The 27,768-nt window shown below is 44.8% G+C and overlaps 1 non-coding gene and 1 pseudogene across 1 annotated transcript; both read left to right on the forward strand.

Annotated features, from left to right (window-relative positions):
* Positions 1-631: 631 nt before the first annotated feature.
* LOC126184439 (tubulin alpha-8 chain-like) lies at positions 632-23,491 on the forward strand (annotated as a pseudogene).
* Positions 23,492-27,174: 3,683 nt separating this feature from the next.
* Positions 27,175-27,258, forward strand: Trnas-gga (transfer RNA serine (anticodon GGA)). Its single transcript is given in 2 exon segments — positions 27,175-27,214; positions 27,224-27,258. It is a non-coding gene; the product is annotated as a tRNA-Ser (tRNA).
* Positions 27,259-27,768: the final 510 nt, after the last annotated feature.

Genomic DNA, 27,768 nt, shown 5'->3' on the forward strand with positions numbered 1-27,768 from the left:
TAGTCTACAAAAGAGACTGCGTACAAAACATTTGTGGCCTCCTTCTTCGAATATTTAGTTTTAGTGACTGTATTACAGGACTGAATGCTAGTGACTTAGTCATACTGCTGAAATCTAGTCGGCAGGGAAGCAATGAGAGACGGCCTAAGTTTTGTCCACGTGCTTCTGAGATGCACCCGTCGCGTGTATCTGGAAGGAACACTGCCCAAGGGTTATTAAGGGAAGCTGGGGGAAAGCTAAATTGAGACGGGAAGCCCGAGAATGGAAGGCGAGGCCGGCACGATATGAGTTCAGGGCGCCACTACTTCCCCATATCTGGCAGTCCTTCTGTCGTCTCGGCTACCCAAGTGAGCTCGCTGGGAAGGCTGCAGCATGCTTCCTCATTGGTCAGTGCCTCGGGACTGAGAATCCTCCGTACTATTTCCCGTATATTACGTACATTCCGTAAATGCTCTGCCTTGATATCTCATATCATTTCACCAATTTACTCTCGTAGTCTAATCCTGTCTAGCTGTTTTTCTGTGCATCGTCTAATCCTACATCTGAAGTTAATTTTTTTTCACTTCTACGTAAAGACAGTTTATTGATTCACATATCATGTACCTCAGCAAAAGCACTGTATAACATAACCATGCGTGGAAGGTAGGAGAGGTATTGGCGGAAGCAATCCTGTGAGAGAAACCTTCAAATCGTGCCTGAATACTTCAGTCGGTAGAGCATTTGCCTGCGAAAGACAAAGATTCCGAGTTCGCTACCGGCCTGGCACACCGTTTAGGTCTGCTAGGAAGTTTCAAATCAACGCACACGCCGCTGAAAGGTGAAAATTCATTCTGGAAACATACTAAAGGACCAAAGAAACTGGTGTAGGCATTCGTATTCAAATACAGAGATACGGAAACAGGCAGAATACGGCGCTGCGGTCGGCAACTTCTTTATAAGACAACAAGTGTCTGGCAAAGTTGTTAGATCGGTTACTGCTGGTACAACGGCAAGTTACCAAGATTTAAGTGAGTTTGGACGTCGTGTTATAGTCGGCGCACGATCGATGAGACACAGCATCTCCGAGACAGCGGTGAAGTGGGGACTTTCCCGTATGACAGTTTCACGAATGTACCGTGAATACCAGGAATCCGATAAAACATCAGATCACCAACATCGCTATGGCAGAAAAAAGATCCTACAAGAACGGTACCAACGACGACTGAAGAGAATCGTTCAGCGTGCCAGAAGTACAACCCTTCCGCAAACTGCTGCAGATTTCAATGCTGGGCCATCAACAATGTCTGCGTGCGAACCATTCAACGAAACAGATCGATATGGGCTTTCGGAGCCGAAAGCCCACTCGTGTACCCTTGATTACTGCACGACACAAAGCTTTACCCCTTGCCTGGGCCCGTCAACACCGACATTGGACTGTTGATAACTGGAAACGTGTTGCCTGGTCGGACGAGTCTCATTTCAAATTTTATCGAGCGGATGGACGTGTACGGGTATGGAGACAACCTCATGTCAGCAAAGGACTGTTGAAACCGGTGAAGGCTCTGTAATGGTGTCAGGAGTGTGCAGTTGGAGTGATATGGGACCCCTGATACGTCTAGATACGTTTCTGACTGGTGACATGAACGTAAGCATCCTGTCTGATCACCTGCATCCATTCATGTCTATTCTGCATTCCGACCGACCTGGGCAATTCCAGCAGGATAATGTGACACCCTACACGCACAGATTTGCTTACAGAGTGGCTCCAGGAGCACTCTTGTTTGCCACCAATCTCCCCAGACATGGACATTATTGAGCATATCTGGGATGCCTGGCAACGTGGTGTTCAGAAGAGATCTCCACGCCCTCGTACTCTTACGGATTTATGGACAGCCCTGACGCATTCATGGTGTCAGTTTCCTCCAGCACTACTTCAGACGTTAGTCGTGTCTATGCCACGTCGTGTTGTAGCACTTCTTCGTGCTCGTGGTGGCCCTGCACGATGTTAGGGCGGTGTTCCAATTTCTCTGGCACTTCAGTATAACTCTAGGCTGTAAGCTATGTCTCCGCAACATCCTTTCTTCTAGATCTGGTAGTCCTGTAACATCAGCAGAAGAACGTCTGTGATGGTTAGGAGGTAGGAGAGGAGATAGTGGTGGAAATAAAGCTGAGAACGTGGGGCCTCATACGTGAAAACTGCCTAACAAAAACATGAAGCAAACAGCAAACATGGTCAGATGCCAGTGCAACTTCGTACACGTACACACCATTGCGTGTATTTAAATGAGTCGGCCTCTGTGGCCGAGCGGTTCTATGCGCATCAGTCCGGAACCGCGCGACTGCTACGGTCGCAGGTTCGAATCCTGCCTCGGGCATGGATGTGTGTGATGTCCTTAGGTTAGTTAGGTTTAATTAGTTCTAAGTCTAGGGGACTGATGACCTCAGATGTTAAGCCCCATAGTGATTGGAGCCATTTGAACCATTTCGTAATGGCGCTGTGGCCGGGAAGCATGGACCGCTGACGAATGGCAACAAATTGTGTTCAGCGATGACTCGAGGTTCTACATACCGCGAATGACCATCGTTGGCGGGTATGGCGGCCGCGTGGGGAGAGGTGCCATTCTTTCAATGTTTTTGATGTACAGCGTTTTGATATTTCCCCACTGTATGTGGGCGGACACTTATGTGTTGGAGAGACATAGTAGTACTAGTCATGGCGGCTTTGCTGAAGCCATGTGTTTTGACTTAAGGTCACGGCCGGTAATGACTGAGGGAACTCTGAACTGCCAACGGTGCGTCACAGACATCATGTGTCTTCATACGTCACCTCTCATGCGACAGTATCGTGGTGCCATTTTTCAGCAGAATAATCCTCGTTCACACATGACATGTTTATCTATTAACTGTCTGCGTCATGTTGAGGTACTCCCGTGGCCAACAGGATACTCAGAACTGTCTCCAGTAGAACGTGTGTTGGACCAGATCGGACGTCAGATCCGTCACAGAGCCAATATCAGGTATCGAGGACCAGATACAACAGTTATGAGTCACCTTGCCTCAGGAAAAAATATGACTTGATGACCTTCTTCCCATCCGAATCCGCGCATGCTCCTGTGCCAGACTAAGTCCCCCGTCATACTGATAAGTGGACTCAGATTGCAAGTTCTTGGTGAATCTGACTCGATTTTGAAATCATTTAAATAACACCACAAATCCTCTCAGCCCGTGAGGTTTCATTTAGATTCGAAGTCCTCATCTTGGTGCTTCGCCTTTTCGTCAAGTGGTGTATTTGCATGTCACTCTCGAAACAGGTTATATACTGAAAATGACGAGTTGGTATTCAAACTGCAACACATTCCCTGGTAAAATTAAGTGTGCCGAAATAGTGGGAGTCAACTTCCCTGCATACTTTTTTTCCAGGACAGCAATATCCTGATGAAGTCATTCGCCGTGTACCTCAGAAACTGCCACGTCATTTTCAGGGAACAAGTCGAAGTGTGCATGAAGGAAGTGTATTCTATCTTTCCATGACAGAAGTTCCCCTTGTAATTTTGTGTTAGTTTGTTTCCTAAGAAATAGAAATAAACATTTTTAAAACTCAGATAGGCCGTCTTCTCATCTTCATGTAACATTAATCAAACTGCTTGTCTTCTCATTGTCATGTAAGATTTCACCAAAATGCTTGTCCCTTAAACGCTGCCGAATCTGTGGGGCGCCAAAGTACTTCAAATATATTTCTACATAATACAATAACTTTACAAACACTGACGAACTGTCAGAACTGTAAATATCACATTAGCAGAAAAACATGAGTTAATTAACTTTTTGGATTGCTTTTAAGAACACTGTACATACCTAACGAACCTTCAGGTGAATGACAGCATATCAATTTAAGATTTTTGTTCTTACACACATTCCCTTTGTTTAAGTTCTATGCCACGACTACAATTTAGGAGACTCTGATTCTCCAAGTCACTCTTTGCGAAGCCAAATTCATACCTTATGTTAGGACCTAACCTCAATTTCAACATAAGTTTTCTTTTTCATTTGAATTTATTCATACACTACCTGTAGTAGTTTCTTAAGGTGCTTATGCAGTCTATGACTTTCACGTCAAATAAGCTTCGAGATACTGCGATTTTCACTTCTCTGCACATCGATTGTAAAACTACCTATATAATCTCAGATTTACAAGTACGAAACGAGTATTTCACAAACTGTAGGCAGCCATGTCTTATGAAGATTTAAAATTAAATTTCCTTCCGTGTATTATTTTTAGTCAAATTCAATTAACGCTACATGTTTCTTAGATAACAGTCCCAACACCAGTGAAATAAATGTTTGATAAAAGTTATATAAAGATCCCATCTCGCATTTTTCATGGTCTGAGTGCACGGGGTGGCGGCATGGAGTGGTGCAGCATTTTCCTGGAGGTTCAAGTCCCCTGTGGAATACTTTAGGCAAACAGACGTATGCACACATGCTCGAACAATAGGTTCCTGTACTGTACACCTGTCAGGGAATGGCAAACGCACCATGGATCCCATTTTATCTCGTGTAACCAGTATTCCACACAAAGATACCTCCTCCGAATACCTTAAGGGTTTCTTGTTAGCAACTGCCGGCCGGTGTGGCCGAGCGGTTCTAGGCGCTTCAATCTGGAACCGCGCGACCGCTACGGTCGCAGGTTCGAATCCTGCCTCGGGCATGGATGTGTGTGATGTCCTTAGGTTAGTTAGGTTTAAGTAGTTCTAAGTTCTAGGGGACTGATGACCTCAGATGTTAAGTCCTGTAGTGCTCAGAGCCATTTTGTTAGCAACTGAGATATCTCCTCATGTTTTGGAGTACTAGCTTTTACCACTACCTGTGCAAATAGTGGGCTACCACCATTTCCAAGATGCTTCAGACACTATAATTACACTTCCACCCCTCCCCTCCACCCCCAATCCAAGGCGGCCATTGGTCCCAAGTGCTGAAAGGTTGTGGGTTTGAACCCCATCATGTTTAATTTTCTTAAATGTCAACCGTTTTCCAAGAATTTCAGTATTAGGGATGATCTGCCTGACACACACGTGTATCTGCAGAGAGAGAAATAGAGATAGAGAGATCAAGACTGCCCGACCATCCCAAATTCTGATGTTAGTGGAAAACAGATGAATTTAATAAAACATAACAGAACTCGGAACTTGAATTTTCCACCTCCTAGGACAGATGATCATACTGGATTGGGTGTGGGTGAGGGGTGGTAACATAATTAGTGTATGGCAAGTGTCTTGGAAACGCCAGTACCCCACTACCACTATGCTATGCGTTTCTTGTAACCAGACTCCAAGAACTGACAGTACACATTTCTACAGATAACAGTGCACGCACCACAGAAACCAATATTCGGTAAATGTTATGTAAAGCATCCCTGTCCTATTTTTCGTGGTTTGTGCATAGTATACACACAAAATATACAGCAAAATACGTCAAGACTCGTCTGTTATCCAATATAGATTTCAAGAATTTATATGTTCACTTCATGTTGTAAGGCGTCCGGATTTTACGGACCTTACATGAGCTTGATCCATAATGACAGTACGATATAGTATCAGATATTTGGAAAATAATTATATCAACAGAAGGCAACTGCAGTAATCTCATGTACCGAAAACTAACAAAACAATATCTACCAATATTTGGACAGGGGCATGAATAAACAAGTTAAAGTGAAACGCATTTTGGAGATGAACCGAGGAGGTGGGTAATGGCATCGGAAACCCCCACTTAACAAGAGAACGGCGAGCTTCAGCGCAGAAAGGGATAATGCCAGAACAATACATTATTCCTTTTAACGTAAATACGGCCAGGACCATGGGTAAGTGGCTGTACGGCTTTAATAGGGCTAGGCTGCAACCTGGCAAGAAAAATAAAATTCACCTCTATCGAGATGGCGATTGGCTGAAGCCATACTGCGCGACGCAGCGACACGGTGGAGAGATCCCCATCATATAAAAGCATTTTGAGAACTAAAATTTTTAGATATCTCTCTCGTCTGCCGGCAGACTGCACAAGTATCTGGAAAATAGCGAGGGCGTTGAGAGCTTTGCTTTCTGCGAAGTGTAGGGAATTAACGTTTCAGATCCAGCATGGAGACAACGCCGTTGCAGATGCCGCATTAGGCCACAGTAAATGTTGAGTCGAGATTTTGCTCACTTCAACTTGCGTACGCTTTGACCATTGAATATCAACAGCTAGGATACTAACCTACCTCCACATTGAATACATGAGAGTTTTTTCATTGGTTCAAAAAGGAAATATATTGTCCACCAACTCAGTGCGTTGACCAGCTACGACATCATAGATGTAAATGAGCTAAGGAAGATTTTAATCATTCTTTCCTGCCATAATAATTTTTTCATACGTAGAAATAAGTGTTAATTCAATATGTTCAAGAGTTAAATATTTTGTTACTGAGTGTCAAAAGTAATTGAACATGATTGTTGTGTATCACTTGACCCCTGAAAGCACAATTGATAAATTATATGTAGAATAAAAAAGTTAATAGCTATTTTGTATTTCTAGAATAGACCTCAAAATTTCACTCTTAATGATTGATTTATTCTAGTTATGTGACAGCAGCATTTCTAATTATTTTTGTTACGATCCGCACATGATATTAGCTGACTTACAGGGTCATGTTCATATTTATATAGAATGTCTGTGTAACACCCGGGGCTTGAGAAGGCAGTTAACATGTTTTGTCCATTTGCGCACTAAGCGGTAAGCTAAGTTTGCACACATTAGTCGACTCGCTGTACAGATACAAAGTGCGGACAATCTCACAATGTTATTGAAGAAAATAGCGTAACAAATGGCAAAAACGTGGTAAACATTGTGGAAACGTGACCATCAGGCTACACTACACGTCAGTCTGTTGTGTCCATAGTTTATGAGGTAGCTTCACTCATCAGATACCTATGAAATGAATAAATGATTATCACATTATTTACAGTATGCACAAGTTGAAACATGAGAAATACATAACTTTGGTAATGCTGCGAGACCTTCAGTGGTGCTGCGATAGATCAATTTACACTACTGGCCATTAAAATTGCTGCACCACGAAGATGACGTGCTACACACGCGAAATTTAACCGACAGGAAGAAGATGCTGTGATAAGCAAATGATTAGCTTTTCAGAGCATTCACACAAGGTTGCCGCCGGCGGCGACACCTACAACGTGCTGATATGAGGACAGTTTCCAACCGATTTCTCATACACAAACAGCAGTTGACCGGCGTTGCCTAGTGAAACGTTGTTGTGATGCATCGTGTAAGGAGGAGAAATGCGTACCATCACGTTTCCGACATTGAAAAGGTCGGATTGTAGCCTATCGTGATTGCGGTTTATCGTATCGCGACATTGCTGCTCGCGTTGGTCGAAATCCAACGACTGTTAGCAGAACATGGAATCGGTGGGATCAGGAGGGTAATAAGGAACGCCGTGCTGGATCCCAATGGACTCGTATCACTAGCAGTCGAGATGACAGGCATCTTATACGCATGGCTGTAACGGATCGTGCAGCCACGTCTCGATCCCTGAGTCAACAGAAGAGGGCGTTTGCAAGACAACAATCATCTGCACGAACAGTTCGACGACGTTTTCAGCAGCATGGATTATCACCTCTGAGACCATGGCTGCGGTTACCCTTGACGCTGCATCACAGACAGGAGCGCCTGCGATGGTATACTCAACTACGAACCTGGGTGCACGAATGGCAAGACGTCATTTTTTCGGATGAATCCAGGTTCTGTTTAGAGCATCATGATGGTCGAATCCGTGTTTGGCGACATCGCGGTGAACGCACGTTGGAAGCGTATATTCATCATCGCCATACTGGCGTAGCACCCGGCGTGATGTATGGGGTGCCATTGGTTATGCGTCTCGGTCACCTCTTGTTCGCATTGACAGTGGACGTTACACTTCAGATGTGTTACGACCCGTGGCTCTACCCTTCATTCGATCCCTGCGAAACCCTACATTTCAGGAGGATAATGCACGAATACATATTGAAGGTCCTGTGCGGGCCTTTCTGGGTACATAAAAATGTTCAAATGTGTGTGAAATGTTATGGGACTTAGCTGCTAAGGTCATCAGTCCCTAAGCTTACACACTACTTAACCTAAATTACCCTAAGGACAAACACACACACCCATGCCCGAGGGAGGACTCGAACCTCCGCCGGGACCAGCCGCACAGTCCATGACTGCAGCGCTCCAGACCGATCGGTTAATCCCGCGCGGTTGGATACAGAAAATGTTCGACTGCTGCCCTAGCCAGCACATTCTCCAGATCTCTCACCAATTGAAAACGTCTGGTCAATGGTGGCCGAGCAACTGGCTCGTCACAATACACCAGTCACTACTCTTGATGAACTGTGGTATCGTGTCGAAGCTGCATGGGCAGTTGTACCTGTACACGCCATCCAAGCTCTGTTTGACTCAATGCCCAGGCGTATCAAGGCCGTTATTACGGCCAGAGGTGGTTGTTCTGGGTACTGATTTCTCAGGATCTATGCAACCAAATTGGGTGAATATGTAATCACATGTCAGTTCTAGTATAATATATTTGTCCAATGAATACCCGTTTATCATTTGCATTTCTTCTTGGTGTAGCAATTTTAATGGCCAGTAGTGTATGAAATGTCCTTTATACAATGTGGTTCAATTGCTAGATGTTAGCCCATAAGATACTATCGCTGGCTAGCTGTCATGAATAGTAGCATCACACTGCAATGATGTATTCTCACTGCAAGTCTTCAGAGATCTGCAGACGGATCTCGGTGTGCAGTCTTTTAAAAAGAGTTCTTACTCACCAAGCACCTTTCTGTGTATGGCGGAGGGTAATATGTGCAGCACTGTCACTTCCTCCCTTTTCCCGTTCCAGATCCGTATGGGCCGGCCGCGGTGGCCGAGCTGTTCTAGGCGCTTCAGTCCGGAACCGCGCTGCTGCTACGGTCGCAGGTTCGAATCCTGCCTCGGGCATGGATGTGTGTGATGTCCTTAGGTTAGTTAGGTTTAAGTAGTCCTAAGTTCTAGGGGACTGATGACCTGATGTTAAGTCCCGTAGTACTCAGAGCCATTTGAACCAGATCCGTATGGTTAACGGGAGAACGATTGCTGGTACGTCTCTGTGTGGGGTTGAATCTCTCTAATTTTATCGTCATGGTCCTTTTCGCGAGCTAGACGTATATGGAAGCTATATGTTGGTTGACTCTTCCAGGAACGTACATTCTCGGAATTCCAACAGTAGACCATATCGTGATGAAAAACGGATTTGTTGAATCGTCTGTCACTGAAGCGCCTACTAAATAAACCTGCAACGAAATGTGCTGCTTTTCTTTGGATCTTCTCTGTTTCTGTAGTACAGAAAAAGTACCAGGAGTATGGTCTGGGTTGCCATTTCTTTTCATAGTAGGATCCCTTCGGTTGTCATCTGCGGGGCCCATCCAGCATATCGATATGTCGACGATATTGTACACCCCTATTTGTTGCCCTTCATGAGGTTACATTTCAGAAAGATAGTGCCCACCCACACTTGGCGAGTGTTTCTAGTGCTTGTCTTGTGCTTGCCAAATCCTACCTTGGCTAGCAAGGTCGCCAGATACTGTAACCTCCCCCTCACTTATCGACCTTACTGACAGTGAAAAATTAAACCGCGTGCACCTAATGGAAATTTGGGAAAACCAATCGTCACCGAAGTTAATTTGTCGGTAAAGAGGTAGGAAAGGGTTACATCTTAATGAAAGGAAAAATGCAAATGAAACTGGTGGAAATTAATTTTGAAAAGGGGTAAAGCTAATAAAGAAAGTAAATGTGCGGTCGTTACGTTAACAATTAACTGGCGTTGATTAGATATTTGAGATTTGGGGAAAATTACGGTCACCAGCCCCATCGACAACTACTATAATAACTGAAAATGAAAGATTAATGCACCTATATTTAGCACTATTAGCGTTGCAACTGAAAGTTGACACGTGTTGTGTGAAAACTGAATGTTCGTCAGAAGTAATAAATTTCGCTACACCCTGACTTAATTTAGCAAAAGAATTAATAAAACCGGAGTGTTGAAAGTTAATTTAGTGACTGAAATTAATAGTGAACTTTGTTTCTGAAGCATTACGAAATTCAATAAAATAAGGTTAGTCTTGGGCTACATCAACAAACATTTCAAAAGCTACTTGAATCTACGCAATTTAGAAATAAGAGATTTAACTTTGAACTTGAATTAAATGATTCTGAACAATTAACAATAGTAAAATTTAGTACGTACCAAGCTGAGCTGCAGCCACAGGTAAGCTAAAGTACGGTAACAAAACTCGCACTCTTAATTTGTGCTTGTGCAATCTAAATATTGTAGCCAGCTATGAATACTTAAACTGAACTTTGAAATTAAAGCAGTGAAATGGAATGATATTACTTTAATGCTGGCATTTGAATTTCAATGGCACTAGGGTTCAATCCGGAAAAGGAAGGGACCCTGCATGGTAATGCAATTGGGACAATGAGCAACAAAGGTTCATGCTACGTTGCTGTAATTTAAAGAGGCAAATGGAACAATTTTAAAAGCTGAGGTTTGCCATACAGTTCTAAAACTTTACGTGCTTCCAGTCTTCCTTGCTGGTTGATTGAAGGTTTGAAGTCGTCGATCGAGGCGGTGGCGACAGTCACTCATTGTCGGCCGTCGCTGTTGCAGAAGCTGGATGTTGGCGCGCCTTCTTCTCGACACTGTCACCAGGCGAAACGGGCTCTTGATGTGCGCCAGCTAATGCTTCCCGTCCCGATATGTCGACGATATTCTACACCCCTATTTGTTGCCCTTCATGAGGTTACATTTCAGAAAGATAATGCCCACCCACACTTGGCGAGTTTTTCTACTGCTTGTCTTTGTGCTTGCCAAATCCTACCTTGGCTAGCAAGGTCGCCAGATACCTCTTAGCTGGCCGCTGTGACCGTGTTTTCTTAACTATGTAAGTAGGCTGTTTAGGTTTTCTTATTGGTAACGCCACGTAGCGCTCTGTATGAAAATCACTGGCTGTGCTGTGTGCAGCCTGTGGCTAGTTTGCATTGTTGTCTGCCATTGTAGTGTTGGGCAGCGGCAGCTGGATGTGAACAGCGCGTAGCGTTGCGCAGTTGGCTATGTAAGTAGGCTGTTTAGGTTTTCTTAACTATGTAAGTAGGCTGTTTAGGTTTTCTTATTGGTAACGCCACGTAGCGCTCTGTATGAAAATCACTGGCTGTGCTGTGTGCAGCCTGTGGCTAGTTTGCATTGTTGTCTGCCATTGTAGTGTTGGGCAGCGGCAGCTGGATGTGAACAGCGCGTAGCGTTGCGCAGTTGGAGGTGAGCCGCCAGCAGTGGTGGATGTAGGGAGAGAGATGGCGGAGTTTTGTAATTTGTCATGAACTGCTATATATATTATGACTATTAAGGTAAATACATTGTTTGTTCTCTATTAAGCTCTTTCATTTGCTAACTATCCCTTTCAGTAGTTAGTGCCTTCCGTAGTTTGAATCTTTTATTTAGCTGGCAGTAGTGGCACTCGCTGTATTGCAGTAGTTCGAGTAACGAAGATTTTTGTGAGGTAAGTGATTTCTGAAAGGTATAGTTTAATGTTACTCAGGGCCATTCTTTTGCAGGGATCTTTGATAGTCAGATTGCGTTGCGCTAAAAATATTGTGTGTCAGTTTAAGCACAGTCATGTATAAATTGTTCTAAGGGGACGTTTCAACGGAGTGGTTCCAGGCGCTTTAGTCCGGAACCGCGCTGCTGCTATAGTCGCAGGTTCGAATCCTGTCTTTGGCATGGATGTGTGTGATGTCCTTAGGTTAGTTAGGTTTAATTAGTTCTAAGTCTAGGCGACTGGTGACCTCAGATATTAAGTCCCATAGTGCTTAGAGCCATTTGAACCAGATACCTCTCCAATTGCGAACTTCCGGAGCACTATGGGCGGGGCCCTCCAATCAACTCTTGATTTTGACAGTATAACGCTCCAGTTGGATATAATTTGTCACGATATCCTTCAGGAGGACATCCAAGAACACTTCAGTCAATGCTAGGCCGAATTACTGCCTGCACAGGGTCCAGAGGTGCACCAACGCGTTTCTGACTTGCTCAATTTGTGAAGCTCTTTTTCACTAATAAATCAAACAATTTTTGTGAAGTTGTAATCATACATTTTTCTGTACATGTAGATCACAACTTCCGATTTCCGTCCTATTAAGGTACAAGGGTTGTCCAGAAACAAAGTGCCGATCGGTCCCGAAATGGAAACCACTGGGGAAATCCGGCAAAGCTTTGCACAGATGTGTTGGGCAGTGTCTCTAGTACGCCCGTCGATCGTGTCGCGTCGCTCTTTTCAGTTTTGAGTGAACAGTGTGCACGTAAAGATGCATAGGGAATAGCGTCTTCCGCCAAGTATGAGGGCCTGTTTACAGATTTCGCCTGTGTCATGCAGCCCACATAACACAACTGTCGAGCAGTTCATTCTTCATGCCAATTCTCTGCCGCACACTGCAGGGAGAGTGAAGACGCTCCTGCAGCGTTTCCTATGAGAAGTGTTTGATCACCCACAAACAGTCCGTAATTAGCTCCCCCTGAGTCTCACCTCTGCTCACAAGAACCGCTGGCTGTTTTTGTTGTTGTGGTCTTCAGTCCTGAGACTGGTTTGATGCAGCTCTCCATGCTACTCTATCCTGTGCAAGTTTCTTCATCTCCCAGTACCTACTGCAACCTACATCCTTCTGAATCTGCTTAGTGTATTCATCTCTTGGTCTCCCCCTACGATTTTTACCCTCCACGCTGCCCTCCAATACTAAATTGGTGATCCCTTGATGCCTCAGAACATGTCCTACCAACCGATCCCTTCTTCTGGTCAAGTTGTGCCACAAACTTCTCTTCTCCCCAATCCTATTCAATACTTCCTCATTAGTTATGTGATCTACCCATCTAATCTTCAGCATTCTTCTGTAGCACCACATTTCGAAAGCTTCTATTCTCTTCTTGTCCAAACTATTTACCGTCCATGTTTCACTTCCATACATGGCTACACTCCATACAAATACTTTCAGAAATGACTTCCTGACACTTAAATCTATACTCGATGTTAACAAATTTCTCTTCTTCAGAAATGCTTTCCTTGCCATTGCCAGTCTACATTTTATATCCTCTCTACTTCGACCATCATCCGTTATTTTGCTCCCCAAATAGCAAAACTCCTTTACTACTTTAAGTGTCTCATTTCCTAATCTAATTCCCTCAGCATCACCCGACTTTATTCGACTACATTCCATTATCCTCGTTTTGCTTTTGTTGATGTTCATCTTATATCCTCCTTTCAAGACACCATCCATTCTGTTCAACTGCTCTTCCAAGTCCTTTGCTGTCTCTGACAGAATTACAATGTCATCGGCGAACCTCAAAGTTTTTATTTCTTCTCCATGGATTTTAATACCTACTCCAAATTTTTCTTTTGTTTCCTTTACTGCTTGCTCAATATACAGATTGAATAACATCGGGGAGAGGCTACAACCCTGTCTTACTCCCTTCCCAACCACTGCTTCTCTTTCATGTCCCTCGACTCTTATAACTGCCATCTGGTTTCTGTACAAATTGTAAATAGCCTTTCGCTCCCTGTATTTTATCCCTGCCACCTTTAGAATTTGAAAGAGAGTATTCTAGTCAACATTGTCAAAAGCCTTCTCCAAGTCTACAAATGCTAGAAACGTAGGTTTGCCTTTCCTTAATCTTTCTTCTAAGATAAGTCGTAAGGTCAGTATTGCCTCACGTGTTCCCATTTTTCTACGGAATCCAAACTGATCTTCCCCGAGGTCGGCTTCTACTAGATTTTCCATTCGTCTGTAAAGAATTCGTGTTAGTATTTTGCAGCTGTGGCTTATTAAACTGATTGTTCGGTAATTTTCACATCTGTCAACACCCGCTTTCTTTGGGACTGGAATTATTATATTCTTCCTGAAGTCTGAGGGTACCTCGCCTGTTTCATACATCTTGCTCACCAGATGGTAGAGTTTTGTCAGGATTGGCTCTCCCAAGGCCGTCAGTAGTTCTAATGGAATGTTGTCTACTCCCGGCGCCTTGTTTCGACTCAGGTCTTTCAGTGCTCTGTCAAACTCTTCACGCAGTATCGTATCTCCCATTTCATCTTCATCTACATCCTCTTCCATTTCCATAATATTGTCCTCAAGTACATCACCCTTGTATAGACCCTCTATATACTCCTTCCACCTTTCTGCCTTCCCTTCTTTGGTTAGAACTGGGTTTCCATCTGAGCTCTTGATGTTCATGCAAGTGGTTCTCTTATCTCCAAAGGCCTCTTTAATTTTCCTGTAGGCAGTATCTATCTTACCTCTAGTGAGATAAGCCTCTACATCCTTACATTTGTCCTCTAGCCATCCCTGCTTAACCATTTTGCACTTCCTGTCGATCTCATTTTTGAGACGTTTGTATTCCTTTTTGCCTGCTTCATTTACTGCATTTTTATATTTTGTCCTTTCATCAATTAAATTCAATATTTCTTCTGTTACCCAAGGATTTCTACTAGCCCTCGTCTTTTTGCCTACTTGATCCTCTGCTGCCTTCACTACTTCATCCCTCAAAGCTACCCATTCTTCTTCTACTGTATTTCTTTCCCCCATGCCTGTCAATTGTTCCCTTATGCTCTCCCTGAAACTCTGTACAACCTCTGGTTCTTTCAGTTTATCCAGGTCCCATCTCCTTAAATTCCCACTTTTTTGCAGTTTCTTCAGTTTTAATCTACAGGTCATAACCAATAGATTGTGGTCAGAGTCCACATCTGCCCCTGGAAATGTCTTACAATTTAAAACCTGGTTCCTAAATCTCTGTCTTACCATTATATAATCTATCTGATACCTTTTAGTATCTCCCGGGTTCTTCCATGTATACAACCTTCTATCGTGATGGCTATGAAGACAAAATTTTTCCACTGACAACGAGCTGCAGACCAGTGCAGATAACTGGCCGAAAGCACAGGCGGCTGCTTTCTATGCTGAGGATATTGGAAAGTTGATACAACACTACAATAACACTCGAAGTTGGAGCGGCGACTATGTAGAGATGTAGGTGGAAGGTGTACCTAACTGTTGCAAAAATAAAACGTTTCTGGTTTTCACTGCGGTTTCCATTTCACGACCAATCGGAACTTACTTTCTGGATGACCCTCGTAATTCCTACATGGTGCGTCAGTCTTTTTTTTTTTTTTGTCTATTTTACGCTTCCAACACAACGTCTTCGCCAGGCGTGTTGCTTACTCACAGCCCGCAGGCGTATCTCCTCTGGAGCCTATTCACTAATACGAGGGCTGTCCAGAAAGTAAGTTACGATTGATCGCGAAATGAAAATCACAGTGAAAATCAGAAATGTTTCATTTGTAACAGTTAGCTACACCTTTCAGCTACTCCTCTACTCAGACATTCGTCGTAGCGTTGTAAAAGCTCGTTGTCTGTGCCAAAATGTTGTCTTCATAGCCAGCGGTTCGTTTGAGCAGAGATAAAACTCAGTGGGAGACAATTACGGGCTGTATTGTGGGTAACCAAACATTTCCAATTGAAACGATGCAGGAACATCTTCATTGCCCCTGCAGAATGAGGCTGAGAATTGTCTTGAAGAAGAAACCGCACGACAGTTATGTAATGTTGGTTGCATAGCTTCAGGGGAAAATCCTCACCAGGCCCTCGTACTTGGCGGGAGACACTATTTTCTATAACATCTTTACGCGCTCACTAAGAGCTCAGGAATGAAAAGAGCGACATAATTCTACCTAGAGTCATACTAGAGACACTGTCCAACACATCTTCGCAAAGCTTTAACGGATTTTCATAATCGTTTCCATTTCGCGACCGATCGTAACTTACTTTCTGGACAGCCCTCGTACCACACAAGCGTCGCATTTTATGGGCAAAATACTACAGGGTGTTTCAAAAATGACCGGTATATTTGAAACGGCAATAAAAACTAAACGAGCAGCGATACAAATACACCGTTTGTTGCAATATGCTTGGGACAACAGTACATTTTCAGGCGGACAAACTTTCGAAATTACAGTAGTTACAATTTTCAACAACAGATGGCGCTGCAAGTGATGTGAAAGATATAGAAGACAACGCAGTCTGTGGGTGCGCCATTCTGTACGTCGTCTTTCTGCTGTAAGCGTGTGCTGTTCACAACGTGCAAGTGTGCTGTAGACAACATGGTTTATTCCTTAGAACAGAGGATTTTTCTGGTGTTGGAATTCCACCGCCTAGAACACAGTGTTGTTGCAACAAGACGAAGTTTTCAACGGAGGTTTAATGTAACCAAAGGACCGAAAAGCGATACAATAAAGGATCTGTTTGAAAAATTTCAACGGACTGGGAACGTGACGGATGAACGTGCTGGAAAGGTAGGGCGGTCCAAATGACGCCAACGTCCACGCATCGTCTCATGCGCCAGAGTTTACACCTCTATCCATACAAAATTCAAAAGCGGCAACCCCTCAGCGCCGCTACCATTGCTGCACGAGAGACATTCGCTAACGATATAGTGCACAGGATTGATGACGGCGATATGCATGTGGGCAGCATTTGGTTTACTGACGAAGCTTATTTTTACCTGGACGGCTTCGTCAATAAACAGAACTGGCGCATATAGGGAACCGAAAAGCCCCATGTTGCAGTCCCATCGTCCCTGCATCCTCAAAAAGTACTGGGCTGGGCCGCCATTTCTTCCAAAGGAATCATTGGCCCATTTTTCAGATCCGAAACGATTACTGCATCACGCTATCTGGACATTCTTCGTGAATTTGTGGCGGTACAAACTGCCTTAGACGACACTGCGAACACCTCGTGGTTTATGCAAGATGGTGCCCGGCCACATCGCACGGCCGACGTCTTTAAGTTCCTGCTCGAATATTTCGATGATCGTGTGATTGCTTTGGACTATCCGAAACATACAGGATTGGCCTCCCTATTCGCCAGACATGAACCCCTGTGACTTCTTTCTGTGGGGACACTTGAAAGACCAGGTGTACCGCCAGAATCCAGAAACAATTGAACAGCTGAAGCAGTATATCTCATCTGCATGTGAAGCCATTCCGCCAGACACGTTGTCAAAGGTTTCGGGTAATTTCATTCAGAGACTACGCCATATTATTGCTACACATGGTGGATATGTGGAAAATATCGTACTATAGAGTTTCCCAGACCGCAGCGCCATCTGTTGTTGAAAATTGTAACTACTGTAATTTCGAAAGTTTGTCCGCCTGAAAATGTACTGTTGTCCCAAGCATATTGCAACAAACGGTGTATTTCTATCGCTGCTCGTTTAGTTTTTATTGCCGTTTCAAATATACCGGTCATTTTTGAAACACCCTGTATATACAAACAGTCTGTTGATACACTGATACAGGCGCCACCAGAGGGCGACAGGCACGCTTCCGAGTAGAGCGCGCATCAGGAATCGACGGCGCTGCTATCGGTGAAACGAATGCCGTTCGCACGTCACGTGATCGCGGACATACTTCCGCCTGCTGGATACTCCAGGGTAAGCACATCCTGGAGCAGCAGCAATCAACTGCTCACTCAGTTCCGGGCCCGGAGCTGGCCTCAGTCGTAGCTCATCGATCGGAACTCGGCGAGAGCGGCCCAGACGCCCCGCTTTACACCGCGCCGTCTCCGCACTATACAGGGTACTCCGTACGGTGTGGCCCCACGGACGCCGCTCCTACAGTCACTCGGGTTGAGGCTTACCTCGGAATTCGTATTCCTCCATGGAACTTCGTTTCTGATATGCTCAAGCAATCACGAACGAAGTTTCTGTTGTCATTAGATGTAATCTTAATTGTGAAATTGTGCCGTGAATTAAGTGTTATTTACTTCAACCTGGGACTCAATTACTACAGTATGCATCACCCACTACGGGACTTAAGAATGACACTGAAGAGCCAAAAAACTGGTACACCTGCCTAATATCGTGTAGAGCCCCAGCGAGCACACAGAAGTGCCGCAATACGACGTGGAATGGACTCGACTAATATCTGTAGTAGTGCTTTCCATAAATCCATAAGAGTACGAGGGGGTGGAAATCTCTTCTGAACAGCACGTTGCAAGCCATCCGAGATATGCTCATCAATGTTCATGTCTGGGGAGTTTGGTGACCAGCAAATATGTTTAACCCCAGAAGAGTATTTCTGGAGCCACGCTGTAGCAATTCTGGACGTGTGGGGTGTCGCATTGTCCTGTTGGAATTGCCTAAGTCCGTCGGAATGACAATGAACATGAATGGATGCAGATGATCAGACAGGTTGCTAACGTACGTGTCACCGGTCAGAATCGTATCCAGAAGTATCAGGGGTCTCATATCACTCCAAGTGCTCACGACCCACACCATTACAGAGCCTCCACCAGCTTGTACAGCCCCTGCAGACATGCAGGTTCCATGGTTCAAAAAATGGCTCTGAGCACTATGCGATTTAACTTCTGAGGTCATCAATCGCCTAGAACTTAGAACTAATTAAACCTAACTAACCTAAGGACATCACGCGCATCCATGCCCCAGGCAGGATTCGAACCTGCGACCGTAGCGGTCGCTCGGTTCCAGAATGTAGCGCCTAGAACCGCACGGCCACTCCGGCCGGCAGGTTCCATGGATTCATGAGGTTGTCTCCATACTCGTACGCGTCCACCCGCTCGACCAGGCAACATGTTTCCAGTCATCAATAGTCCAATGGCTGCGTTGACGGGCCCAGGCGAGGCGTAAAGCTATGTGTCGGGCAGTCATCAAGGCTACACGAGCGGGCCTTAGGCTCCGAAATCCCATATCGATGATGTTTCGTTGAATGGTTTCCACACTGACACTTGTTGATGGCCCAGCATCGAAATCTGCAGCAATTTTCGGAAGAATTGCACTTCTCCGCTGCAGAGTCCCTTCTCTGCCAGGAAGTTTCATATGGGACTTAACTGCTAAGGTCATCAGTCCCTAAGCTTACACACTACTTAACCTAAATTATCCTAAGGACAAAAACACACACCCATGCCCGAGGGAGGACTCGAACCTCCGCTGGGACCAGCCGCACAGTCCATGACTGAAGCGCCTGAGACCGCTCGGGAAATCCCGCGCGGCTATCCCCACTTCATGGCTACCTCGGAGACGCTGTGTCCCGTCGCTTGTGCTCCGATTACAACATCACGTTCAAACTCATTTAATCTTTGATAACCTGCTACTGCAGTAACCGATCTAACAACTGCGCCAGACACTTATGTTACATAGGCGTTGCCGACCGCAGCGCCATATTCTGCATGTTCATGTATCTCTGTATTTGAATATATACCAGTTTCTTTGTCACCTCAGTGCAATTTCCTCTATCAAATCTATCGGGTGTGGATCCAAAACTGACGAGCAATATTCAAGTATTGGTCGAACGAGTGCTTTGTAAGCGACCACCTTTCTTGATGGACTATATTTCCTGAGGGTTCTTCCAATGAATCTGCCTGCCATCTGCCTTACCACGACTAATTTTAAGTGGTCGTCCTACTTCATAGAGCTCTGTGCCCGTAATCCTAGATATTTTATGCAAATAACTGTTACCAGTGATCATTGGAAAGCATATTGTCTTGAGCATGGCATCCAACCCGATGGGCAGGTGCCATCAGGCAACATCTTTGTAGGCGGCGGTAACGGCTTAAATAAGTTTTTCAGCGTGAGTGGTTCTAGGAAGCATGTACAACCGGTCGTATTTGCGGACTTGGAACCGATAGTTATTGGCAAGTACGGTAATATACGCAATGTTTAATCTGCGGTGTATGCAATGAAAAATATTTCAGTGGGAAACTTAATTTTTTTTAGAATGTGTATGTTTGTCCGTTGTGGATGAAATGTGTACAGGCACCTACAGGCAGCTGTTCCACCCAGAGAAGTTGGTTACAAGCATGGTACTGGTTCAGGCTTTACTTCAGTGTGAATGGAACGACTATCAGTGGATTATGGCAAAAACAGATGACTGGAATTTGCTATTTACCCAACTCCTCAGGAGAGAAGATTTTGTAAAACACTGAATCTTCCCTTTGAGATTTGAAGGAACTCTTTGTGTGCAGGTTTCTACGATTAAAGCATAACTTGTTTTCGAGTATCAACAGCAGTTGTGAAGCAATAGAACCCCACCCTAACAACTCACACCACGCTGGGGCAGTTCGAATGTACACTCCTGGAAATTGAAATAAGAACACCGTGAATTCATTGTCCCAGGAAGGGGAAACTTTATTGACACATTCCTGGGGTCCGATACATCACATGATCACACTGACACAACCACAGGCACATAGACACAGGCAACAGAGCATGCACAATGTCGGCACTAGTACAGTGTATATCCACCTTTCGCAGCAATGCAGGCTGCTATTCTCCCATGGAGACGATCGTAGAGATGCTGGATGTAGTCCTGTGGAACGGCTTGCCATGCCATTTCCACCTGGCGCCTCAGTTGGACCAGCGTTCGTGCTGGACGTGCAGACCGCGTGAGACGACGCTTCATCCAGTCCCAAACATGCTCAATGGGGGACAGATCCGGAGATCTTGCTGGCCAGGGTAGTTGACTTACACCTTCTAGAGCACGTTGGGTGGCACGGGATACATGCGGACGTGCATTGTCCTGTTGGAACAGCAAGTTCCCTTGCCGGTCTAGGAATGGTAGAACGATGGGTTCGATGACGGTTTGGATGTACCGTGCACTATTCAGTGTCCCCTCGACGATCACCAGTGGTGTACGGCCAGTGTAGGAGATCGCTCCCCACACCATGATGCCGGGTGTTGGCCTTGTGTGCCTCGGTCGTATGCAGTCCTGATTGTGGCGCTCACCTGCACGTGTTGAGCAATTCGGCGGTACGTCCACCCGGCCTCCCGAATGCCCACTATACGCCCTCGCTCAAAGTCCGTCAACTGCACATACGGTTCACGTCCACGCTGTCGCGGCATGCTACCAGTGTTAAAGACTGCGATGGAGCTCCGTATGCCACGGCAAACTGGCTGACACTGACGGCGGCGGTGCACAAATGCTGCGCAGCTAGCGCCATTCGACGGCCAACACCGCGGTTCCTGGTGTGTCCGCTGTGCCGTGCGTGTGATCATTGCTTGTACAGCCCTCTCGCAGTGTCCGGAGCAAGTATGGTGGGTCTGACACACCGGCGTCAATGTGTTCTTTTTTCCATTTCCAGGAGTGTATTTTCATACGTGGCAGTGAGTCTATGTATGACATTTGCCTCTGTAACTGTCCGCAGCTCGTGGTCGTGCGGTAGCGTTCTCGCTTCCCGCGCCCGGGTTCCCGGGTTCGATTCCCGGGGAGGTCAGGGATTTTCTCTGCCTCGTGATGACTGGGTGTTGTGTGATGTCCTTAGGTTTGTTAGGTTTAAGTAGTTCTAGGGGACTGATGACCATAGATGTTAAGTCCCATAGTGCTCAGAGCCATTTTGCCACGGACGTTAAATGCCCAGCTAACAACAATCTTAACAGGCCGACTGGACAGAGTGTATCCTCAATCACTGCATATTTTCGCTTTTTTGGAGCTCTTATTGTGGACCAGCAGAACTCCAGACCAACTCGAATCCTCGTATACAATTCCCACTTGTTCCGTATGCCCCTGTCATCCCGGCAGAAAAATCTTACCATGAGGAACTCTCTGTGAAATAACGAACGCCTGCTTCGAACCTGCCAACCAAATGGTGTAAGGTTATCTGGGGCATGGGAAGTACATGGCATGTTATATGTTGTACAGGGAAATAAAGAACAGTGCGAAGTTATTCACATGAGTACTAAAAGAAATCAGCTAAATTTCGATTACGCGGTAAGTCTCAGAAATCTGAGGGCTGTAAATTAAGCTAAATACTTAGGGATTACAATTACAAATAACTTAAACTGGAACGATCATATAGATAATATTGTGGTTAGAGGAAACCAAAGACTGCGATTCATTGGCAGAACGCTTACAAGGTGCAACAGGTCTACCAAAGAGACTGTATACACTACGCTTCTCCGCCCTATTCTGGAGTACTGCTGTGCGGTGTGGGATCCGCATCAGGTGGGACTGACGGATGACATCGAAAAAGTACAAAGAAGGGCAGCTCGTTTTGTATTATCGCGAAATAGGGGAGATAGTGTCACAGGCATGATACGTGAATTGGAGGGGCAATCATTAAAACAAAGGCGTTTTTCGTTGCGACGGGATCTTCTCATGAAATTTCAATCACCAGTTTTCTCCTCCGATTGCGAAAACATTCTGTTGCCACCCACCTACATAGGTAGAAATGATTATCACGATAAAATAAGAGAAAAATTTAAGTGCTCGTTTTTCCCGCATGCCGTTCGAGAGTGGAACGGTAGAGAGACAGCATGAAGGTGGTACATTGAACCCACTGCCAGGCACTTTATTGTGAATAGCAAAGTAATCACGTAGATGTAGATGTAGATGAGACGTTGTGTTGAAGGATGTGAATCCTACTTTGTGAATTATTATGACAAGGCGAACCATTCGATTTGTCGATTCGTGTCCCACTGTTTTCAAGGTCTGAGTGACTGTTATATTACCACTAAAGATTTAACTATTGATCTATTTTATGGAACAGAATGGAAATACTGAGAATATTTAGTAAAATATCCCTCCTTATTATACGAGAGGCGTTCGGTAAGTGATGTAACACTTTTTTACTCGCCAAATTTTGGGAAAAAAAGGAAGAATTTGTTGTGGTACATCGTGGAATATTCCCGCTTCAGCCCCTATAGTATCAAGAAGTTCTGATGGGTAGCGGCGTTACACGTAACCTTCAAAGTGACATCTGTGACGAATCAGCTTTCCAAGAAGAGAACTATCATTGAGTTCGTTTTGGCGCAAAACAAGAGCATTGCAGCTATTCATGGATGCTTGCGACATTTCTACGGAGACCTGGCAGTGAGCAAAAGCACGGTGAGTCGTTGAGTGAGGTGTCTGTCATCATTGCAACAAGGACGCACAAACATGTCCGATCTCCCACGTGTCCGCCGGCCGCACACAGCTGCGACCCCTCCAATTTTGGAGCGTGCGGACACTCTCATTCGAGGTGATCGATAGATCATACGCAAAGACCTCCCATAGTGCTCAGAGCTATTTGAACCATGCACGCATACAGGCCTTCAGTAAGATAGCGTAAGGCCGTAGCTCTGAAAAAGATTACGTTGAGAAATAAAATTTTGTAGCCAAAAAAGTGGAGAGTAATATGGTGTATTGGAATCTTGAATAAAATCACCCTGGTATGTATTGCATTACATATTGAACACCCCTCGTAGGTCGGAATAAACTATCAACCTATTGTGATACCTGGAGGTGATCTGCCAAAGATTGAGCGTATTGTTTGCCTGATGATAAACACAACTACAACTGCAGAGGCCGAGGGTCGCCTTGACCATACCTTTGATTTCATGTATGCCAAGTAAGCTATTGTACATTAGTACGTCGGTGTGGAGGAAGGAGAGTTTCAAGAAGCTCGTGAATATCTGGTATCTCTTGAAAACGACCATGGAAATGTCGGTATGGATTTCACTGAAGAACAAAACTACGTTTTATATAATAAATTTTGAATAAATCAAATGACTTGTACAACAGGTACGAACTGAATGGGACAGTCCTGCTGTTAATATTCGGGAAGATGAAGCGCGCTCTGTCCAATCATACTGATTTAGATTTCCGTGGCTTTCCTATATCGCTTCAGGAAAATTCTTGGATGACTCCTTCGAGGTCACGGGTGACCTGTAGTCCTATCGTCATAAAGCATGTCTATGCATTCTATGAATATCTATATTTTGATATACTGATTTTCTTTGTGTCACCATAATTATACACGACTGGACATTAAAATTGCTACACAACGAAGATCACGTGCTACACACGCGAAATTTAACCGACAGGACGAAGATGCTGTGATATGCAAATGATTAGCTTTTCAGAGTATTCACACAAGGTTAGCGCCGGTGGCGACACCTACAACGCGCTGTCATCAGGAATGTTTCCAACCGATTTCTCATACACAAACAGCAGTTGACCGGCGCTGCCTGGTGAAACGTTGTTGTGATGGCTCGTGTAAGGAGGAGAAATGCGCACCATCATGTTTCCGACTTTGAAAAGGTCGGATTGTAGCCTATCGCGATTTCGGTTTATCGTATCGCGACATTGTTGCTCGCGTTGGTCGAGATCCAATGACTGTTAGCAGAATATGAAATCGGTGGGTTCAGGAGGGTAATACGGAACGCCATGCTGGATCCCAACGGCCTCGTATAACTAGCAGTCGAGGTGATAGGCATTTTATCCGCATGGCTGTAACAGATAGTACAGCCACGTCTTGATCCCTGAGTCAACAGATGGGGACGTTTGCAAGACAACAACCATCTGCACGAACAGTTCGACGACGTTTGCAGCAGCATGGACTATCAGTTCGGAGACCATGGCTGCGGTTACCCTTGACGCTGCATCACAGACAGGAGCGCCTGCAATGGTGTACTCAACGACGAACCTGGGTGCACGAATGGCAAAACGTCATTTTTTCGGATGAAGCCAGGTTCTGTTTACAGCATCATGATGGTCGAATCCGTGTTTGGCGACATCGCGGTGAACGCACATTGGAAGCGTGTATTCGTCATCGCCATACTGGCGTATCACGCGGTGTGATGGTATGGGGTGCCATTGGTTACACGTCTCGGTCACCTGTTGTTCGCATTAACGGCACTTTGAACAGTGGACGTTACATTTCAGATGCGTTACGAGCCGTGGCTCTACCCTTCATTCGATCCCTGCGAAACCCTACATTTCAGCAGAATAATGCACGACCGCATGTTGCAGGTCCTTTACGGGCCTTTCTGGATACAGAAAATGTTGGACTGCTGCCCTGGCCAGCACATTCTCCAGATCTCTCACCAACTGAAAACGTCTGGTCAATAGTGGCCGAGCAACTGGCTCGTCACAATACGCCAGTCACTACTCTCGATGAGCTATGGTATCGTGTTGAAGCTACATGGACAGCTTTACCTGTACACGCCATCCAAGCTCTGTTTGACTCAATGCCCAGGCGTATCAAGGCCGTTATAACGACCAGAGGTGGTTGTTCTGGGAACTGATTTGTCAGGATCTATGCACCCAAATTGAGTGAAAATGTAATCACATGTCACTTCTAGTATAATATATTTCTCCAATGAATACCCGTTTATTATCTACATTTCTTCTTGGTGTAGCAATTTTAATGACCAGTAGCGTATACAACAATCAGAAATTACGTGTAACCATAAATATTAGTAGCGATGTTTCTTGAATCAATAAAAACAAATGAGGTGAAGGTGCCGAAGAGAACAGTTTCGCAATATGATTGGGTTGGGATGTTTTGGCGGAGGAGACTAGACAGCGAAGACATCGGTCTCATCGGGTTAGGGAAGGATGGGGAACGAAGTCGGCCGTAACCTTTGAAAGGAGTCATCTCGGAATTTACCTGGAGTGATTTAGGGAAATCACAGAAAACCTAAATCAGGAAGGCCGGACGCGCGATTGAACCGTCGTCCTCCCGAAAGCGATTCCAGTGTGCTAACCACTGCGCCTCCTTGCCCGGTCCGCTAGATGCACAGTTTGAAGTTATTAATGTTGTAAGTCATTTCAGACTTGTGTTGATTTTAAATTGAGCGACTTTCTCGTTCTTTATTTATGTAATAAAGTTTATTTTGAGCTAATTTCTATGAAATTGTTATAAATAGTTCTGAATTAAATAACATTTTAATCAAGAGACTAACTGAAGAAATTCACTGCTTCTTGAAGTGATTACTTTATATACGTGCATTAGTGGACTCCTTAATAGAAGAACATTGGGCCAGAGTGTGATAATGCGGCTGCTCCTCCTCCGATCTTGGTTAGTTGACTGATTTGTAATAAAGTCTGAGGTGTACGTCAGGCTGAAAGGTTAGGTTGAGAGTTGTGTGAAGTCAACAAATGTGATTACGAAACGACGGTTGTGGGAAGAAAGTGACCTGTAGTATAGCCTGAGGGCCACATTTCCACTATGTGTAACAGTTTTTTCCAACTTGTTCCGCAGTTTTCTTCAGTAAACTAAAGCTGACATGTGAATTCAGGAAATCTGTATCGTATAATATTAAATACATATTTGAAATTAATTAACGTATATTTTTGTGTATAAGCTGTACACAAACCGCGAAAAAGGCGAGAGGCTTTATATAACTTTTACCGAATTCTGTTTTCTGTGGTGTGTAAAGCACTGTCAGTTTATGGGATTTGATTGCAAGTTACACTTGGCATAGTAGTGGTGGGGTGTCGCAGATTCCAAGACGCTTGACACATCCTAGTTACACGCACACATCTCACCCGCCACCAATCCAAGATTGCCATCTATTCTAAGAGGTGTAAGGTCTGGGTTTGGGTACCGTCATGTTTAATTTTCTTAAATTTTGTTTCCTAATGATTTTGGGAGACGTCAGTGTCACACCGCAGTTGCTCTATTGCAACACATCTATGTTAGTGTCATGGGGGTCCGGTAGTGAAATTGGAGTAGAAGGTCCTAAGTTCGAATCCCGTCATGTTTTTATTAAAATTAATGCCTTCCACTATCAGGATTTAGGATTGTTTCTTTGGAGTTTAAGAATATTAAGCACAATGGGACTCGGACACAGTGCCTTCCAGCTCCTAGGATAAGTGCCCGTTTTGCGTTGGGGGTAGGGAGAGGTGTGGGAAATGACATCATAGGGGTTGTGGGTGTACTTAGGTTGTGACCGAAGTGTCTTGAAAACGGCGACGGCCCACCAGGCCTACTTCCACTGACAGATAGTGGTGTAAGCTGGTACACGAGAACATGAGTAAACATACCAATTGCCAGCAGAGAGTCGTCCCGGCATTTGGTAGAGGTATTCTTGTACAGGGAATGGTAACGTGGGTTTAAATATGCTCCCTGATGTCTTTGCCATCCTTTCGTAGTGAACGGTACAGGATCTAATGTTCGATCGTGTGTATACGTCTGTTTGTCTATAGTATTAAACTGGTGACATGAACCTCCAGGAAGACAATGTACCATTCCATCTCACCCCCCCTCCTCTCCCCCTCCTTTACCCTACAAATAGAGTCAGAAAGGCCGGCCGGAGTGGCCGAGTGGTTAAAGGCGCTATAGTCTGGAACCGCACGACCGCTACGGTCGCAGGTTCGAATCCTGCCTCGGGCAGGGATGTGTGTGATGTCCTTAGGTTAGTTAGGTTTAAGTAGTTCTAAGTTCTAGGGGACTTATGACCACAGCAGTTGAGTCCCATAGTGCTCAGAGCCATTTTTTAGAGTCAGAAAGGTTGGGAACATGAGATCGCTTATGAGGCCGCTCAGGCCATCTGACTTCAATCCTATTTAAAGGAAAGAAGATTAGGGCTTAAAGTCCAGTCGAAGATGACGTTGAGACATAACACAAGCCCAAAGTGGGGTAAGGAAGTCGCCCGTGCTCTTTAGAAGGAACCATCCCAGCATTTGCCTTAAGCTATTTACGGAAAACTTAAATCTGGATGGTCGGACGGTGACTTGACCGGTTCCTCTCAAATAAAAATCCAGTCCCTTACCTATACGGCTTCTCGATCGGTCAGTCGGTCTTGCTGGACAAAATTGTAGTTTTGTAACACGTTTTTATTAGGTCGCTGTCTTGTCTGTTTCTCTGTTCAGTACAAATTTTGCAATTGATTTTAATCTAACT

This window comes from Schistocerca cancellata, chromosome 4 (genome assembly GCF_023864275.1).
Source record: "Schistocerca cancellata isolate TAMUIC-IGC-003103 chromosome 4, iqSchCanc2.1, whole genome shotgun sequence".
In the NCBI taxonomy this organism is placed as follows: domain Eukaryota; kingdom Metazoa; phylum Arthropoda; class Insecta; order Orthoptera; family Acrididae; genus Schistocerca; species Schistocerca cancellata.